Below are 19,826 nucleotides of genomic sequence, written 5' to 3'. Positions count from 1 at the left end.
TCTAGGCAAATTCCTCTGAAGTGTCTGTCTGCTGGTTAGGATTTGACAAAGTCTTTATAGCTGATTCATAAACCCCATGAGAAAGCTTATTTGTAACATATTTTAAATAGTCATTTGGCTTTGGACCAAAGTCTACCTTTCTCAGTTTAATCACTCATCTTTTTCTAGAGTTTTAGTTCTGAATGACTGTTATGTTTCTAAAAATTAAACTCCCCACCCCCAATGTGAATTTGCCATCATTTTAAAGATGTAAAAATTATGCCATAGATATTAAAGGCAATTCCCAAAGAGGAGTCATTTTAATGTTTTGAAATATTAATCATTGAATTATGCCTTTAGCCTCTGGAGACTTCCCTTTTAAAGGGGCAGCCCTTATTTGGATTCAGGAATTCTAGTATGTTTGCATTTAAAAAAAATAACTTATTTTACAATCAGGGCTATGGTCATCCTGCAGCTAGTTACTCATCTAAGGACGCTGTATTTGTAACCTACCTGTTTCCAAAAGAATGTAAAATGGCTTACAATAAACATGTCTATAATAGAGCTCTTAAAATAGAAACTTCAAAACCATGAGCAAATTGGGAGGGGATTAAATACTCATGAATCAGAGTTACTGTGTTTGAGCATTGCATTGAATTGCTTGTGAGCCAAAGAGGGAAAAACAGAAAAGACTAGAACTCAGTCTTTCTATCATTAAAAAGGGAATATTTCAGTTCTTTAAGGGGAACAGGACAAGGCAGCTGATATTTACTCAGCACCCACTTAATAACTGCCAAGAGCTATCAGCTGCATCACCTTGGACTCCACTTGCTGGGAGATACTTACCTTCCACCTTGGGGCTGCAATCCCTTACCTCTGAGCTGGGGAGATGTTGATCCTGCACTCACTCACACGTTTGCTGTGAGAATTCAGTGAGATGCTTATTAGGCTCTAGCAGAGTGCTTTGCACATTGTAAACATCCAATAAACAGCACCTGCAATTCCTATAACACCCCCTCCAGGTAGTGTTACTATCTCCATTTAAGAAACAAAGGTACACCGTTTGTCAGTGTCAGTAGTGCATGGAAGAGCTGGGATTCCAATCAAGCTCTCCTTAGTCAAGAAGTCTATGCCCTTTCTACTGTTCCTGTCAGCTCTAAAAGGAATTTGCCAAATGGAAGTGTTTTTATTTTTTTTTTTTTAATTTTAAAGAATTTGAATGACATGATGAACAGTGTAGGAAACAGCCTTCCTGGAGCTATTACACTTTTAATAAGAGCCTTGAGATTAACATTAGACCACGACTCAGGGAAACCATTTCTGTAAAGGGCCAGGCTACAGTCCAGCTCTCTAGGGAGCTAACTTAGTATACATAGAGAATGGGCTCCACCATCTGCTCCCACACCCTGAACCCTGGCTGATTACATGGGTATTTTATAATATCAATGATAGCTTAATTGGCCTAATCACAGAAACAGCTCATCATAAGTATCCTTGGATGGCTCACAGATCACGTTAAAAGAAGCCTTTTTATGCCTGAGTCACATCTTCTTTATCCATTCATCTATCGATGGACACTTAGATTGCTTCCATATTCTGACTAGTGTAAATAGTGCTGCAATGAACATTGTGGTACGTGAGTGAGGTGGATGGACTTAAAATCTGTCAAACAGAGTGAAGTAAGTCAGAAAGAGAAAAACAAATACTGTACACTAACACGTATATATGGAATCTAAAAAAAAAAATGGTTCTGAAGGACTTAGGGGTAGGACAGGAATACAGATACATGTAGAGAATGGACTTAAGGACACAAGGAGGTAGAAGGGTAAGCTGGGACGAAGTGAGAGAGTAGCATTGACATATATACACTACCAAATATAAAATAGATAGCTAGTGGGAAGCAGCCGCATGGCACAGGGAGATCAACTCGGTGCTCTGTGACCACCTAGAGGGGTGGGTTAGGGAGGGTGGGAGGGAGACGCAAGAGGGATACAGGGATATAAGTATACATATAGCTGATTCACTTTGTTATACAGCAGAAACTAACACAGCAATGTAAATCAATTATACTCCAATGAAGATGTTAAAAAAAAAATGGAACATCTACAGAAAAAAAAAAAAAAAAAAAGCTTTTCTCCACACCCCAGCAGCCCATCCCCAGGCTGCCTCTTTGTTTTGCTTCTAGTTTTCACATCCTTGGCAACAGGCTCCTGCTAGGCATTGTGGGCCCTCAGCCTGCCAGGATCCTAGGATGTGTTTCTGGCAGCACAGCAGAGAAATGGTATCCTCCTCATCCTGTCTCCTTGACCAGTTTACTCTGTCAACATTCCTGGCTGGAGCTGGCACGTGGCCAGCTGTGAATCAGTGTCTCCCCCTGCCCTGGCTCCACCCCTGCTGCATCCTCCTTGGGCCTTATCTCTGGGGCAACAGAAGGAGAATGCTAATGATCCTAGGTGCCACCTCACTTCTGCTCCTTCTCGCCTTCACCAGCTTCTGTTTTAGGCTCTTTCTGATCAGAATCTCTCCTGGATAACTGGGTCTATTTGCCCTAATCAAGGTCTTTTGTTTCCTACTGAATTATGACTTTGATTAAAGTAAATGTAATTGATTGAAAACACAAGTTCAAGCTGCTATTGATTACCTAGGCTATTTTGTTTGATCCTCATAGTAAGGCCTAGGAAGTGAGTAAATCAAAACTCAGGGTATCTCAAAGCTCAGCAAGAGAAATAATTTGCCAGGGGTCATAGCACTTGTGAATGGGAAGAGGTAGGGCTTAAACCCAGTCTGAATGACTCCAACCCAACTCTCCCTCTTAACCAACTACCTCTCTCTGATCAGGTTTGTAGCTTTCTGGGCAGAAACAGAGCTTAGAAAATCTTAGTGGTCATTATCTTTGTCTTGCTGGCCCTTAGATTTAGAAAAGACTATTTCCTAGGAAACTAGTGATAAAGAACCTCTCAGTCTCTGGATATCTTACTGCAGAGATTAGTTTTATCCACTGTCTACACGTGAGCACAATTCTATTTCTTCTTTAATAATGATGAGTGATGAAAATGGGCCCAGATGCCTGATGGATGTGCAGCCTCCTGTTTTATTTGCCAGGACGTGCCAAGTCAGCGGGCCTTTTTCAGCATGGATGCACAGGACTTCCGACTCACTGTGTATTGGATTGTGATGATGGAATCACTTATTTTTAAGTCCAGGCAACTGTGGGGAGTTGAATTCTGAACTTTAGGGGATGAAAAGATGAAATGTAATTTCCAGCTTGAAATTATTTTTTAAACTCCTCAGCGGGATAGATTTTCACTCTTGGCTGGTTCTGTCTTTTCAGACATGTAGGGTTGGCAGCTCTCCTCTGAGCCTGTCCTGAGACAACACTGCAGAGAAGCTGCCTCTCCACCCTATTTCTTACTTCCTCATCCACACCGAGCTCTCTCCTCTCCTCTCGGGACCCTCAGCTCGCATGACTGGCAGCACAGTGTGGGGCAAAGAACAGTCCCTCTGGAGGGCAGGGCCTGGTTTGGATCCCAGCCCAGCCAGTTACTAGCTGAGTCCTTAGAGAGGTCTGGTATCCACTTAGGCCTTCATTTCCTCGTTTATAAGGTGGTCCTGATAAGCATATAACTTACAGCAATGCTCAGAGACTCAGTGGAGATAATGCATGTGAAGCACTTTACTAACTGTAAGAATCTCACAAGTATTGATTACATTTTTCAACTTTTGATTATCTCAAGCTACTCTCCCTCATCACCCCCACCTTCTACTAAGGCTTACACTCGAGTTTTCTTTCCCCTCCTCCATCCCTAGTGAAGTTTACAACTCCTCAGGTCACTTAAACTGGAGAGAGAGACCAGAGGAAGAACAAGACATTTAGCCACCCTCTTCCCTCCCCACAGGGCCAAAGGAGGGGGTCAGTGCCATTGATGTCCCCTTCCAGGAAGGACATACGAGCTGAGCCACCTTGTGAAATGTTGCTCCTTCATCGCAGCTGTAGGGAGCCCGAGGAAGACTCTTATTCTAAAATTTCTTATGAAGGATACAGTGGAGATTCTCCTCCTGAAAAAATTTGCTAACCAAGGGTTATTATTATTTTTTTTATGGAATATACTGTGCTTGGAAAGAAATTCTATGGAGAGGGATCATGAGTTGTTCAGTCAAATGAAGTGTGGGCCTCTTTCTCTCCTTCTTTCAGCTTCTGATGGGAAGCATTGGTAGTTGAGAGAGAATACCTTGTCCCAGCCCCACATGGTGATCTAAGGAGCCCTTATTCTACTTTTGTGCTTTGAGCAGAGCTCAGCTATCATAACACTTATGGAATCACTTTTTAATTATTTGTTCACTTGTGTGCCTCCCCTACTAGCCTTAGAATTGCTTTCTGAGCGTGAATGTGTTTTACTATTCTCACAGCCCCACCACCTGGCACAATTTGGCTCAGGGTGGAAGCACATTCAAACTGGTCTCTCTTTGGCAACCTCAAGTATTTAATCTTAATGCTATACATGAATTTATTTCCCTAATTATTTTGTAAAGGAAAAAATCAAAGTGCTAATTTTCATAACCTGGTAAAGTGGAAAATACCTTCCTCACCCCTTCCCTCTGTCTGTGTGGCCTCCTCCAACCTTCTCCAGTCAGTGTTTTGCAAAATTCCTAATGCTGTCAAATGAGTCTATTGAGATGAACATTCATGGTGTCAGTGTCTCTCTGGGGAGCAAAACAGATGCAAGTGTGATGTACTAGCAGGAATGTACATAAAAACATTGTTTCCCTCCATAAAAATCAATTTCCTTTCTATTTCATTTTTTAGTATAGTTAAATTAAAAATGGACACTTACATATAGTACTTTTTTTTAAGTACAAAGGTCTATCCATTGAAAAGAGGCTTCCCTCCATCCCAGTTCCCAGCCCACTCACCACAGAAGAGCACTAGCAACAGTTTCTTGTGTAATTCTCCAGAAACTTCTATGCATGTGCCAACATTTAAACATAAAAATGAATATAATATATATCCTTTTTCATTTTACACAAATGAATTCATTTTATACATGCTGTTCTGCAACTCGTTTTTTAAACCTAATTGTCAATTTAGGAGATATTTGCTTCTAAGCACCTTGTTCTTTTTAACAACTGTACAAAATTCTTTTGTTTCAGTTTATCAAAATTTAACCAATCTGCTTTTACTGCAATTTAGGTTCTTTGCAACATTTTGCTATTAAGAAGACTGCTGCAAGAGCATTTTTGTGCTTGTAACGTTCTAGTGTTAATGCTGCCAAATTGGCCTCTGACATTCCCACTTAGATACTGTGGTGTGCTGTCCACTTATAACTTTGGTAACAGTTTGTATTATCTGATATTTTAATCTTTCCCATTCTGATAAGTGAAAATGGTGTCTCATAATTAAAATTTCATTTCATTTTGTTGATGGTTTTATTTCCTTCTTCAACCTCTCTTCTGAACTTTTTCTGCTCACCATCAACTAATTCTCTTGTCCCACAATTTCTTACTCTCTTTTGCCTCTTTCTTCAGCTCTTTCTTCAAAAGCCTATGTTTATTTAGTTAGTGCCCATGGAAAAGTACTTGTTTGAATTTTTCTCATTTGGTGGGATATTAGGAAATTTGTCCTTCATGTATATTTTTATTTGATCAACTTCTTCTCCCTCCCTCTCTCTCTGGTTGTTACCTAAGTATAGATCTCATGCTGGATTGTTTCTGATAATTATTCATCACTGAAGGGGGCCAATCTATCAGGGAGAGCCAGTTACTAAAGAATAGTGTTAGAAGGCATGGAAGGCAGAGGGATGGTCTGGTTGGCAACTTCAGGTCAGGTGTATTGTCTCACAATGCCTTCTTTCTCCATACGCTGCCTCCTCTGTCTAGGAATACATCTAGTCAGCTTTTGGTGTTGTTCCTTTAAGGTAAGATAGGATAAGAATGATGTATAATGAAGCCCTCTATGTAACAGGTATTCTCTGTGGTGGTTTGTCCAGATCACTACAAGAGAAAACCTGCTGTTGCTTGTTTTCTCTCCTTTTCCCACCGTCCATCCAGTAGTGTCTTTAAGAGGTGGCACATCTGTAGTGCATCCTTCCCTGTCTCTTCTGCCATCCTGGAATGTGGAATGGATTCAGGGATGCTCCTGGGGCCCTCTCACACCCATAGGCATTGAAAATTTGTGTCAGCAATCACTGGATGGACCTTTGTACCAACTACCATTTGAGAACTCTGTATTCTACACATCTATAAAGACATGTTTCTGCTTGGAAGATTTTATTTTTCTTGAACATTTTTTTGGGGGATTTACAGGTGATTTTTTCCCTAGTTTTTCTGAAGATAGCAATTTCTCTGTTTTTCATTCTTTTTGTAGTTTTTAATTGACTTCAGGGAGGGGAAGGGAGTAAAGTGTCCTTTAACATTTTAAGGTAGAAGTCCTTTAAAATCTAGCTCTGATTTTTTTTTTTTTTTTTTTTTTTTTTTTGCGGTACGCGGGCCTCTCACTGCTGTGACCTCTCCCGTTGCGGAGCACAGGCTCCGGATGCACAGGCTCAGCGGCCATGGCTCACAGGCCCAGCCGCTCTGCGGCATGTGGGATCTTCCCGGACCGGGGCACGAACCCGTGTCCCCTGCATCGGCAGGCGGACTCTCAACCACTGCGTCACCAGGGAAGCCCCAGCTCTGCTTTCTAATGTATAAGAAAATAATATCAACCTTTACATTGTATATTGTCTTGTAGTTGGAAGAATTATTCACAGTTGATGTGATCGTCAAAACAGCAATCTTTTGAATAGGCACAATATTCCCACATCACACCACATCCCTTTTTACATGGCAGCTGAGTCTCAGAGTAGAGAATAATGATTTTTCATGCTTGCCCAGATTTCCTTTCTTCTTATGCTAACAGTAGTGTTCTGCTTTTCCTTGGGGAAAATGTTCCTTCCTCATGCCATGTGATTCTAATGTGTTGTCAGTCATAGGGACATCAAGGAACATGGTCACTTGACCCAAGGCAAGCAATCCTCTGGAGATTATAATTCAGATGACCATCATGACACAGAAAGGGGGGCCTATTGGCCAACCCTGGAGAGACTATAAGTCACTGCTACTGAGATCCCTAGAGGGCTCTTTCTTCCTGTCCTTCCCAAGGCCAGGTCACTTGACTACTTGATTCTGTGAGCTATTTGTGTCCTTTCCATGAATTTCACATACACAAGAGTAGGTTTTTGTTGCTTGTTCTCAAGTATCCTAATTAGTACATTCATGGAAATTCTGGAATCTGCCCAAGGCACGCTGCCAGGAAGTGGCAGAGCTGGGGGTTGAACCAAGATGTTTTGACCCTCAGTTTTGTGACCTTTCCTCTAAACTTGAGGTGAACTAAATATACAATAATTGTTTCATATCTTGGGACTGGAGTGGGTATAGCCTGAACATTATTTCAGGATAGCCAGACTAGGAAGGCTGAGGACCAAGAGTCTGGCTCGTTACTAGGCTGGAGCAGGTAGAGGGGGCAGTCCAAACTGCAGACACTGAGGGAAGATTCAGTAAAACTATAGTATCCAAGAAGTGAGGCAGAATTAGGATGTAGTTTAAACAAAAGTAACATTGAGGGTCAAAATACGGTATGTGTGTGTGTGTGTGTGTGTGTGTGTGTGTGTGTCTTTATGGGATGGGTAAAAAGTGAGGTGGTAAGGCCACTCCAGGTGGGCGAGTCTCTGTAGCCACAAATGTGAGTGAGGAACAGGCAGGAAGGCAGTTGTCATCAGAGCTCTGAAAAGGGCAGCAGAGGCCCCGCCACTGACCTGTGTCTCAAAGGTAGGACTCCCTTCTCCATCTGTTTGTTGACCAGGAGCAGCAGGATAGCACAGGCCTGGGAGTAAGACACACACCTGGGTTCAAATTCCAGCTGCAGAAATTACTCATCATGTGACCTGGCAAGTTCCTTAACCTCTTTGTATCTCAATTTCCTCAACTGTAATTGAGAATAAATGTGTCTACCTCATAGTGCTGGGGTCAGGGATGAAACACGAAAGCTGTGTGTTCCGCCTGACGGATTACAGATGCTCTATAAAAAGTAGTTGTTACTGCTGCTAGTGACAAAATTAAATAATTATAATACAACTCCTAGTCTCCAGCCTCCCCCAACTCCAGTTCATCCTCTGCATTGGCCAGGTTTCCCTCTAAACAGAGACCTGACAGTGCCAGCTGCCAGCTCAGAATCTGTCCCCACATCCCAGGATGTCCGGCTTTCCTTCCCAGGCTCACCAGCCACCACCCACCCACCCCCTTTTTTTCTCAGTCATGTGAAACGTCCTTTTATTTCCAGAGTCTGTAAATTACTTTCGAGTTGCCTGTCTGTTCTGAGTGATGCTCCCTCTGCCTAAATGCTTTCTGCTTCTTTCCACTTGCCCCACCTCTGCTGCCCCATCAGTACCCACTCACTGTCACCTCCTGCCTGAGGCCCTTCCATCTCCTCAGAGTTAGGTGTATGCTCTTGTGTCTGTAGCACTTTGCACATGTGCTTACTTCAGCAATTTGAAAGCATGAGAAGTAGCAATTAATTTCTTTGTTATTTGTTCAGCCAGAGGAACTATCCCTCATCAGGAGCCCCCTCTGTGACCAAAGCTCTGCTTATGTTCTTCCACATACTCTAATTTATCTCCACAATAAATTCTATCAGCTGGGTGGCATTCTCTCTACTTTTCAGCTCAAGACATAAAGGTTCAGAGGGATTAAGTACCTTGTTCAAGATCACCCAGCCAGTTAGTGGTGAATACAGGTTCTCTCTCATTCTGAAGCCCAGGCTTCAGCCAGCACCTGAGAAGGATAAAGTGAACAGTGCTACCCAATGAAGATGCTCAAATTCCAGGCAGAAGAAAACAATCAACACTTTAGTTAGCCCACCCTAACACATAGTGTGTTAGGCACATGTGGCACATAGATGATGTTCATCATGCTTTTGGAAAATCAATCCCAGCCAAATACCATCATGCCATTGGTTTGGCACCATTGAAGGAGAACGGAGAATGCATTTACTCAGTGTGTGTCTGTCCACACACATTTCTTTTTGAGGAAGTGCTCAAGCCAAATGTGTCTAATATCCCCACCATCCTGACAGTGTCCTGCATGGTCCCACCCCTACCCGGGTTGTGCAAAATAGAGTCCACACTCCCGCCTCTGTCTCTTTCTCCATGCTCTGCTACTGGAGCCTGTGTATCATCCAAACACCCCAGTGAAGCTGAACTTACCCTGTCCTCGTCTCTCCCTTCACCCTTTTGGATGTATGGAGCACCTACTGTGTGCTGAGCTTTGCCGGCTGCCCACAGCCTCTGACAAACAGGTATGGAGACTTAGCTCAGCACTCCTTGAACCTCTAGACTGTAAAGCATGTAAGCAAACACTCAAGTAAATGTCGCCCTTCTCTGAGGCTGACTTGTCTGGATGTCTTATGCTATTACCTCCTTCACCTAAGGGCCCTGCTGGCATTACTACTTTTATGACACTTACATTTGCCAAATTATCTTTATGTCCCAGAGCTTCTTCTGGTGGAGTCACCTTATTTGTATTCAGGAAAATATATGATGAACTCATACAAAGAAAAGAAGGGTTTCTTGGGTTTACAAAAACCAGAGATGAATGGACCCACCAACCACCCTGCAATGTAACCCAAGACTGAATTTCTTCCACACCATAACAGAGGTAAACTCTTGCTACATTTTTATTTTCACCTTTGACCCCCTCCACTCATTTCTCCCAGCTTCCACCTTCTATCGCTGTTAACATATATAGTTGCAGTCAGAGCAGGAGGGCTCTTATGACATGAAAGACACTTTCATTCAGATGTGCATGTTAACAGGCTTAGATCTGAAAGATGGGTCTGGGGTTTGTGAGTAGGATCTGGAGAGAGATAAACTCAGATTAAAAAATATATGAGTTCCTAAGGGAAAAATGAGTTGGAGCAGAAAGAGGATGAGAGAAGGAAGAGGAGTGACAGTAGCATGAAGAGGGGTGAGGTTATTGAAAGGGGTGGTACATCCCCACAAAAAATTTCTCCAGAGCTGAGTGGCCAAATATTCCTAAGAATAGGAATGTTTAATATTCCATTTGAAATTGTTTGCTGTGCTGTGATGCAAACCACCCCATCTATCTACCCCCAAACATAAGTAAACTTTGGTATAGACAAAAGTTTTCTGGGCAAAAATAGAGAAAAGAACAAAGTTCCAGTTCTGAGTCATTGTGATGTGCTTTAGGGTCCACATGTGCATGAAAATGAGACAGTCCAGAAACTGAACCAGTTCAGGGGGTTGCCATTTTAAATTTGGGTTTGATATTCCATATGACCTAATAGTAAGGTGATAATTGGACAGACACCTAGAGAAAGTAGGTGAGTCATAGGGATATCTGCAAAGAAAGAGTTCAAGCAAAGAGTACAAAGCAAGTTCAAAGTCCCTGAGGTAGACAGAGTCCAGAGGGCAAAAGAACTAAAAGGAAGTACAAGCTACACTGGAGGAAAAGAAGGAGTCTTTGTTTCCAGAGCAGCAGTCTGGAGCGGGGGAGGGTGAGGGTGGCAAGGGTGCAGCCTGGTGACCAGCTCACCTCTCAGGTGCCAGGCAGCTTCAGGTTGGATGATGCTCCTGACTGTCAAAGAAGGCACCTTCTCTGAGTGTCAGTAGTAAATTCCAAAGGTCTGAAAATCAATGTATTCTTCCTGAAAAACTTTGCTGAAGTTTCTCAGGTGCCCTGTTCTCACTTAAGTGTATGCTGCATTATAACTCTGGAAGCCATTAACTGTGGGCATTACCTTTTTAGCAGAGCCACTGAACAGCTGTTGATAAAAGGTGTACTCAGCAGCTCACACCTGGGGAGTTAGCCTTATCCATGGGATTGTGTGGCACAGAGAAAGGGTTTATTTTGATACCTACACTACAGTTCCCCTCCCCCAAACCAACAACCCACTTTGCTTAAGTCACTTGTCTGAAGATCAGATTGCAAAGAGTATAGAATTGGACATAACTGCCCTCTTGTGAAGTGAGATAGCCACATATGACCTCATGTCTGGGGTGCAGGTTCAAAGGATCCCATCCAGGTCCACCCCTTGTGGCCCTTGGTGCACATGACTTATATCAAGGCAGAGCTGAGCATGCAACCTGCCTGGAAGCTGACTACTGCTGGCTTGATTGTGGTGATCTCTGGCTCATCACTAAAAATACTTTGCTTCTGACAATATGCAGAGCCAAAGCATACCTAGATGGTTCTAACCTAGCCCTTCGAGACCTATACTTGAAATTGCCGTAAGGAGAGCCTGCTAGAAGGAGATGATTCTATGTCCCTGTGATTAATGACAATTCCACCTATGTCACAAACTAAATGGAGAACATTTCACTCTAGGTCTAGGTCTAAAGTGTCTCACATGTCTTTTTCCAGTAGTGTAAGTGATTATATAGCATTTTCCCCTCACTTCCCAAATCACCCTGGGCACTGTTCCCTACTCCCCACCCCCACTCTCATCCTTCCACCTCCTACCCCCTTCATTCCTACCTGGATATATCCAAAGAGATCCTTCTCTTTCCCAAATAACCAAATGTGATGCTCCATCTGGTCCTCCAACTGTAAGAAAGAAAGATATAAATGAGAAGAACAACTCGGTCCTCGTCTTCCTGTTCTCTGGCCATTGTTTTCAGCTTGTCTATTGTTGGCTCCTTCTCTTCCATGTGCACCCTAAGTGCTGGTGCCCTAAGTCCCAGCCTTGGTCCTCTTCTCCCTTTTTTTTTTTTTTTTTTAAATGAAAACTTCTTTTTTTCTTCCTTTCTTCCTTCCTTCCTTTCTTTCTTTTGGCTGTGTTGGGTCTTCGTTTCTGTGCGAGGGCTTTCTCTAGTTGTGGCGAGCAGGGGCCACTCTTCATTGCAGTGCATAGGCCTCTCACTATCGCGGCCTCTCTTGCTGCAGAGCACAGGCTCCAGATGCTCAGGCTTGGTAGTTGTGGCTCACGGGCCTAGTTGCTCCGCGGCATGTGGGATCTTCCCAGACCAGGGCTCGAACCCCTGTCACCTGCACTGGCAGGCAGATTCTCAACAACTGCGCCACCAGGGAAGCCCCTCTTCTCCCTTTTAACCCTACAGTTCCTCACTGGTGGTCTCATCCAAACCCATGATTTCAGAGAACATAGCTCTCAAACACGTCTTTCACCCAGACCTACCTCCTGAGCGTTAGACATGCTACATCTTACTGCCTGTCAGAAAAATCCACTTCAGGAATGAAGTGAATGGCATCACAAACCAGACATGACCAGTCCAGAATCCATGATTTCCCCATCCAAGCTGGCCCTCCACCCTGGTCTCAGTGGGTCTTCCCAGTTGGTCAGGCACCTCTCCCTCTCCTGGAATCAGTCAGCCAGCTGCTGCGTCCTGACTACTCGGTCTGCATTCTCCATGTTGGAGTACCCCCTACCTCAAGTCTCACTCTCCTTCGGGGTTACAACAGCGTCTTCTCATTGGTCTCCCTGCTTCCTGCCCGGCCCTCTTGAATATCTTCAACACTGCCATAAGAGTGAGCTTTCTAAACATCTGTATCTGTTAGTTCTCTAACTTAAAACCGTCAGTGGTTTTCTCTGGGTATATGCCCAGGAGTGGGATTGCTGGGTCATATGGTAGTTCTATTTTTAGGTTTTTAAGGAACCTCCATACTATTCTCCATAGTGGCTGTACCACTGTACACCTGAAACTAATACAACATTGTAAATCGACTATACACCAATAAAAAGTTTTTTAAAAAAACACAAAACTTTCAATCGTTCTGCTTTCCCTTAGAACACAATCCTAACTCCTTATTCACATACAGCCCTTCACCGTCTGGCCCTGCTCACTCTCCAGACTCACACTCTGTGGCTTCTCCTCGCTTACACCAGTCTTGGCTCCTGCCACACTCACAGGCCCCTGTCCACACCAGCCTGGTCACACTTCTGAGACTTTGTTTATTCCCGCTGTCCAGAAAGCCTGCCCTGCTCATTCTTGAATACTCCCGTTCATCTTTCAAGACCTGATTCTTCCTCCTCTGGGAATCTTCTCTGACTTGCCCCCACCTCACCTTAACCAAGGCCAGCTACTTACTCCTTTGACCCATTCCCATGCCAGCTTCTCTTCTCTCCTCTCTGAATCTTCCTGGCCCCATAAGGTTATACAATACCAGAGGGCCTTTGTTGAATCATCATCAATCATCCAACTAGTTCATTTTGTAAACACTGAGAGTAAAACCAGACGTGAAGTAACTTGTATAAAGTCACACTGCTAGAACCAGGGCTCCTGACCGCTGCCGCAGTGTGTGTTTGTGACTGAGATCTGCAAGGTCAGTATATCTCTAGAGACCAGCAATAGACCAATGTGCACTCACACCACACTGATAGTTTCCCAGAGACACAACATGGTAGAGATCAGGTAGGCAGAAATCAGGCCAAACTCAGTGTCAGTGTGCTCCTTCCCATGGATCTGAAATCTAGTGAAGGGGCCTGGAGGGCAGGGGTACAGGTGTTCATAGAGGGTATGCTCAGAGGATCCTGAGGAAACCCACAGCAAGGGCTTCTGAGAATAAAGTCAACCCAAGGGCAATAATCCCTGGGAGTCACCTAGGACTAGGCTGTCTCTGACCTGTCTGTCAAGGCATTTCCTTCTATGGATTTCTTTCCAAAAGCCTAAGTTAACTGAGCAGGCCAGGGTCCAGGAACCAGGGAACGTCTCTGAAGACAACATGGAAGAGAGAGGTTCCCCCCAGGCTAAGGGTGCAAGGGGTAGCGAGGAAAGGGAAGGCTGTGTCCTCACAGCCCCGAGAGGTTGTGTTAGGACCTCAGCATGTGGCACCAGGAAAGCCATGTCCCAGGCCTGAGAACTCCAGCCTCACCAAATGCTCCTCTGCCCCATGTCTGGGGGCGGAAGAGTACCAGGGGAGAGGACTCATCACAGGCACCGCAGACAGACCACCAGAGGAGAGAGGACACCCCAGAACCACAGTGCTGCATGAAACCCCACAGCCGGAGCACAGTCCCAGAAAGAGCAGGAAACTTTGAGAAGGCTGATTTCAAGTTTCTCACCAGCTCATTAAATCAAGGACTTAAAATTGAACTTGGTTTATAAAATGAAAGAAATGGAATTTTCCTTGCTTTCTCTCTCTTAATTTCCTTTCTCTCTCTTAATCCTTTTAGGGGCCAACATGGACTTTCTTGGGTTTTAACTCCCCCTCTGCTATTCACTTGCCTTTTGATTTGGGAAAATCACTTAACCTCTCCAAGCCTTAGTTTCCTGATTCATAAAATTGGGGTGATAAGAGGACTCACCTCATAAAATGGTGGACAAGGGGAAGTGAGGTCATGCACATGTAACACAGAGCGATGTCTGGCTCTGGAGTGATGTTTCTGGTATAAAATAATATTAGAGTCGACACCTTCCAGAACTCTGCACTGTCCATCTGGTTTAGATGTGGCTCATTTATTCCTTTCACATGGGGATGACCAGCGTTCCCATTGAGCACCCTGGGACTAGTGCTAAATCCCCACAAACTCTCTGCCTAGAGGCACACCTGTCTCTCCCTGCTCCCTACGGGTTCTCCGGGCCCATGTGCTCTTTCATTGCCTCAGATGTGCTCTGTTTTATTGTTTACTCAGGGCCTTTCAGGCATGCTGGTTTCTCTGCTGAGAATTTTCTTCCCTCCCTTTGCCCTGAATTCTCTTCCCTCCTCTATGTGTGGCCAAATTTACTCAGCCTCAGGTCTTAGCTTAAATATTACTCACCCAGAGAAGCCTTTTATGTGCACCTAGACTGGGTTCAATCCTTTTATGTGCTCCTGTCACACGTGAAGTTTTGAACTGTTCTTCTCTGACAATCCTCATACTTACATAATTACTTACCTAACTTCTGTTTTCTCCAGTGGATGAAAAACTACATGAGGTAGGGGGTGCACATCACTCTCATTCTTGGCTGGATAATGGTACAGTGCCCAGGACATGGTTCATATTTATGAATATTTGATGAATAAATGGAGGGACACTCTTCTCAAATATCTCTAATCATTCTCCCCCTGCTGTACATCTATTAACTTGTGTATATCTCTCTTTTTAGATCTTATTTGCATATGGTCATTAGGGAGCAAGAGAAAAGGTAAAAGTGATGTTGATTCTAAACTAACTGATGGGACAACTTTGCTTTATGTATTTAAAATTTATTATGTAAATAATGCATACTTGTAGAAAAATTGTAAAACGTGAATAAGTAAAAAGAAAATGAAAATCACTTGTCATTCCACAACTATTAATATTTGGTTGTATATTCTTTTAAACGTTTTCCCCTGTAAATTTACAAAAATGTAAATCATTCTTTACATACTGTTTTATAACCTGGTTTTTATTTTTATTTATTTATTTTTAAATTTTTCTAAACATCTTTATTGGAGTATAATTGCTTTACAATTGTGTGTTAGTTTCTGCTTTATAACAAAGTGAATCAGTTATACATGTACATATATCCCCATATCTCCTCCCTCTAGCGTCTCCCTCCCACCTTCCCTTTCCCATGCCTCTAGGTGCTCACAAAGCACCGAGCTGATCTCCCTGTGCTATGTGGCTGCTTCCCACTAGCTATCTCTTTTGGTAGTATATATAAGTCCATGCCACTCTCTCACTTCATCCCAGCTTACCCTTCCCCCTCCGAGTGTCCTCAAGTCCATTCTCTACAACTGCCTCTTTATTCCTGTCCTGCCCCTACGTTCTTTTTTTTTTCAGCTTTAAAAAGGAATCAAATTCTGATACATGTTACAACATGGATCCATCGTGAAAACATTATGCTAAGGGAAATAAGCCAGACACAAAAGCACAAATATTGTATGTTTCACCTTAAATGAGGTACCTAGGATAGTCAAATTCATAGAGACAGAAAGTAGAATAGTAATTATCAGGGGTGAGGGGGAGAAGGGAATGAAGAATCATTGTTTTTTCTTTTCTTTAAAATGAAAAGCAATGATTTTTATTATTGAGGTATAATTGACATATTATATTAGTTTCAGGTGTACAACATAATGATTTAATACTTGTATATATTGCAAAATGATCATCACAATAAGACTAGTTAACATCTGTCACCACAGTTAGATACATAATTTCTTTTTCTGACGGGAAATTTTCAGATCTACTCTCTTAGCAACTTTCAAATCTATAATACAGTATTACTAGCTGTCGTCACCATGCCATGCATTATATTCCCAGGACTTATTAATCTCTTTCTTAAAAAATTTTATTTATTTTTTTATACAGCAGGTTCTTATTAGTCATCAATATTATGAACATCAGTGTATACATGTCAATCCTAATCACCCAATTCATCACACGACCACCCATACCACTCTGCTGCTTTCCCCGCTTGGTGTCCATATGTTTGTTCTCTATATCTGTGTCTCAATTTCTGCCCTGCAAACCAGTTCATCTGTAGCATTTTTCTAGGTTCCACATATATGCATGAATATATGATATTTGTTTTTCTCTTTCTGACTTACTTCACTCTGTATGACAGTCTCTGGATCCATCAACATCTCAAAAAATTACCCAATTTTGTTCCTTTTTATGGCTGAGTAATATTCCATTGTATATATATACCACAAATTCTTTATCCATTTGTCTGTTGATGGGCATTTAGGTTGCTTCCATGACCTGGCTAATGTAAATAGTGCTGCAATGAACATTGGGGTGCATGTGTCTTTTTGAATTATGGTTTTCTCTGGGTATATGCCCAGTAGTGGGATTGCTGGATCATATGGTAATTCTATTTTTAGTTTTTTAAGGAACCTCCATACTGTTCTCCATAGTGGCTGTATCAATTTACATTCCCACTAACAGTGCAAGAGGGTTCCATTTTCTCCACATCCACTCCAGTATTTGTTGTTTGTAGATTTTCTGATGGTGCCCATTCTAACTGGTGTGAGGTGATACCTCATTTTAGTTTTGATTTGCATTTCTCTAATAATTAGTGATGTTGAGCAGCTTTTCATGTGCTTCTTGGCGATCTGTATGTCTTCTTTGGAGAAATGTCTATTTAGGTCTTCTGCCCATTTTTGGATTGGGTTGTTTGTTTTTTTAATATTGAGATGCATGAGCTGTTTATATATTTTGGAGATGAATGCTTTGTCTGTTGATTCGTTGGCAAATATTTTCTCCCATTCTTAGGGTTGTCTTTTTGTCTTATTTATGGTTTCCTTTGCTGTGCAAAAGGTTTTAAGTTTCATTAGGTCCCATTTGTTTATTTTTGTTTTTATTTCCATTACTCTAGGAGGTGGATCAAAAAAGACGTTGCTGTGATTTATGTCAAAGAGGGTTCTTCCTATGTTTTCCTCTGAGAGTTTTATACTGTCCGGTCTTACATTTAGGTCTCTAATCCATTTTGAGTTCCCTTATATGTTATTTGTCATTTTTCTCTTGCTGCTTTCAATAATTTTTATTTGTCTTTAATTTTTGCCAATTTGATTACTATGTGTCTTGACATGTTTCTCCTTGGCTTTATCCTGTATGGGACTGTCTGTGCTCCCTAAACTTGGGTAGCTATTTCCTTTCCTATGTTAAGGAAGTTTTCAACTATAATCTCTTCAAGTATTTTCTCAGATCTTTTCTCTCTCTCTTCTCCTTCTGGGACCCCTATGATAAGAATGTTGCTGTGTTTAATGTTGTCCCAGAGGTCTCTTAGGCTGTCTTCATTTCTTTTCATTATTTTTTCTTTATTCTCTTCCACAGCAGTGAATTCCACCATTCCCTCTTTCAGATCACTTATCCATTCTGTTGCTTCAGTTATTCTGCTATTGGTTCCTTCTAGTGTAGTTTTCATTTCAGTTATTGTATTGTACATCTCTGTTTGTTTGTTCTTTAATTCATCTAGGTCTTTGTTAAACATTTCTTGTATCTTCTTGATCTTTGCCTCCATTCTTTTTCCGAGGTGCTGGATCATCTTCACTATCATTATTCTGAATTCCTTTTCTGGAAGGTTGCCTATCTCCACTTCATTTAGTTGTTTTTCTGGGGTCTTATCTTGTTCCTTCATCTGGTACATAGCCCTTTGTCTTTCATCTTGTCTATCTTTCTATGAATGTGGTTTTTGTTCCACAGGCTGCAGGATTGTATTTCTTCCTGCTTCTGCTGTCTGCCCTCTCCCCTAGGTTCTTCATAACCATTTATTTCCCTTTAGATTACATATATATGTGTCAGCATATGGTATTTGCTTTTCCTCTTTCTGACTTACTTTACTCTGTATGAAAGACTCTAGGTCCATCCATCTCAATACAAATAACTCAATTTCCTTTCTTTTTATGGTTGAATAATATTCCATTGTATATATGTCCCACCTGTTCTTTATCCATTCATCTGTTGATGGGCACTTAGGTTGCTTCCATGTCCTGGCTATTGTAAATAGAGCTGCAATGAACATTGTGGTACATGACTCTTTTTGAATTATGGTTTTCTCAGGGTATATTCCCTGTAGTGTGATTGATGGGTCACATGGTAGTTCTATTTTTTGTTTTTAAGGAACCTCCATACTGTTATCCATAATTGCTGTATCAATTTACATTCCCATCAACAGTGCAAGAGGGTTCCCTTTTCTCCACACCCTCTCCAGCATTTACTGTTTTTAGATTTTTTGATGATGGCCATTCTGACTGTTGTGAGGTGATACCTCATTGTAGTTTTGATTTGCATTTCTCTAATGATTAATGATGTTGAGCATTCTTTCATGTGTTTGTTGGCAATCTGTATATCTTCTTTGGAGAAATGTCTATTTAGGTCTTCTGCCCATTTTTGGATTAGATTGTTTGTTTTTTTGATATTGAGCTGCATGACCTTGTAAACTTTGGAGATTAATCTTTTGTCAGTTACTTCATTTGCAAATATTTTCTCCCATTCTGAAGACTGTCTTTTCATCTTGTTTATGGTTTCCTTTGTTGTGCAAAAGCTTTTAAGTTTCATTAGGTTCCATTTGTTTATTTTTTATAACCTGGTTTTTAACTTAACAACAAGTTATGAACATATTTCGACATCAAGAAATATAATCTCCAGCATATTTTTTTAATGGCTGCATTGAATGCCATTATACAGAATAATTTACTTAACCAATTCCTTACTGGGAGACGCTGAGACTTTTTTTAATACACAATGGACTTGTGTTGTAGGAAACTGCCTTGTAACTAAATCTCTGTGTACATCCATTTTTATTCCTTAGGATACGTTCCTAGAAACTGAGTGACTAGATCAAAAGACATGTTTGTTTCAAACTTTTTTTTTTTAATAAATTTATTTATTTATATATTTTTGGCTGCGTTTGGTCTTTGTTGCAGTGTGCAGTCTTCTCATTGTGGTGGCTTCTCATGTTGTGGAGCACAGGCTCTAGGTGTGCAGGCTTCAGTAGTTGTGGCTCTCGGGCTCAGTAATTGTGGCTTTCTGGCTCTAGAGTGCAGTCTCAGTAGTTGTGGCTCACGGGCATAGTTGCTCTGCGGCATGTGAGATCTTCCCAGACCAGGGCTTGAACCCGTGTCTGCTGCATTGCCAGGCAGATTCTTAACCACTGTGCCACCAGGGAAGTCCCTGTTTCAAACTTTTAAAATGCACATTGCCAAATTGCCCTCCAAGTTTTCAGAAATGTATATTTCCTCCAAAAGGGTATAATGGGATTCTTGTAGAGAAACACTGAATCCCCTAGAATGCTTTCCCTGCCTCATCTACTTGCCTGTGGATTGGCTTGGCCAGCTCATCCTTTTAATGACTCCAACCAAACAACTGCAGCTCAGTTCTTGGTCACCTCTCTTTGCCTATTTCTTTCTTTCTTTTTTTCTCTTCTTTGTTCCTT

This window comes from Pseudorca crassidens, chromosome 9, assembly GCF_039906515.1.
Source record: "Pseudorca crassidens isolate mPseCra1 chromosome 9, mPseCra1.hap1, whole genome shotgun sequence".
NCBI lineage: Eukaryota > Metazoa > Chordata > Mammalia > Artiodactyla > Delphinidae > Pseudorca > Pseudorca crassidens.
This window is presented reverse-complemented; position numbering follows the sequence as displayed.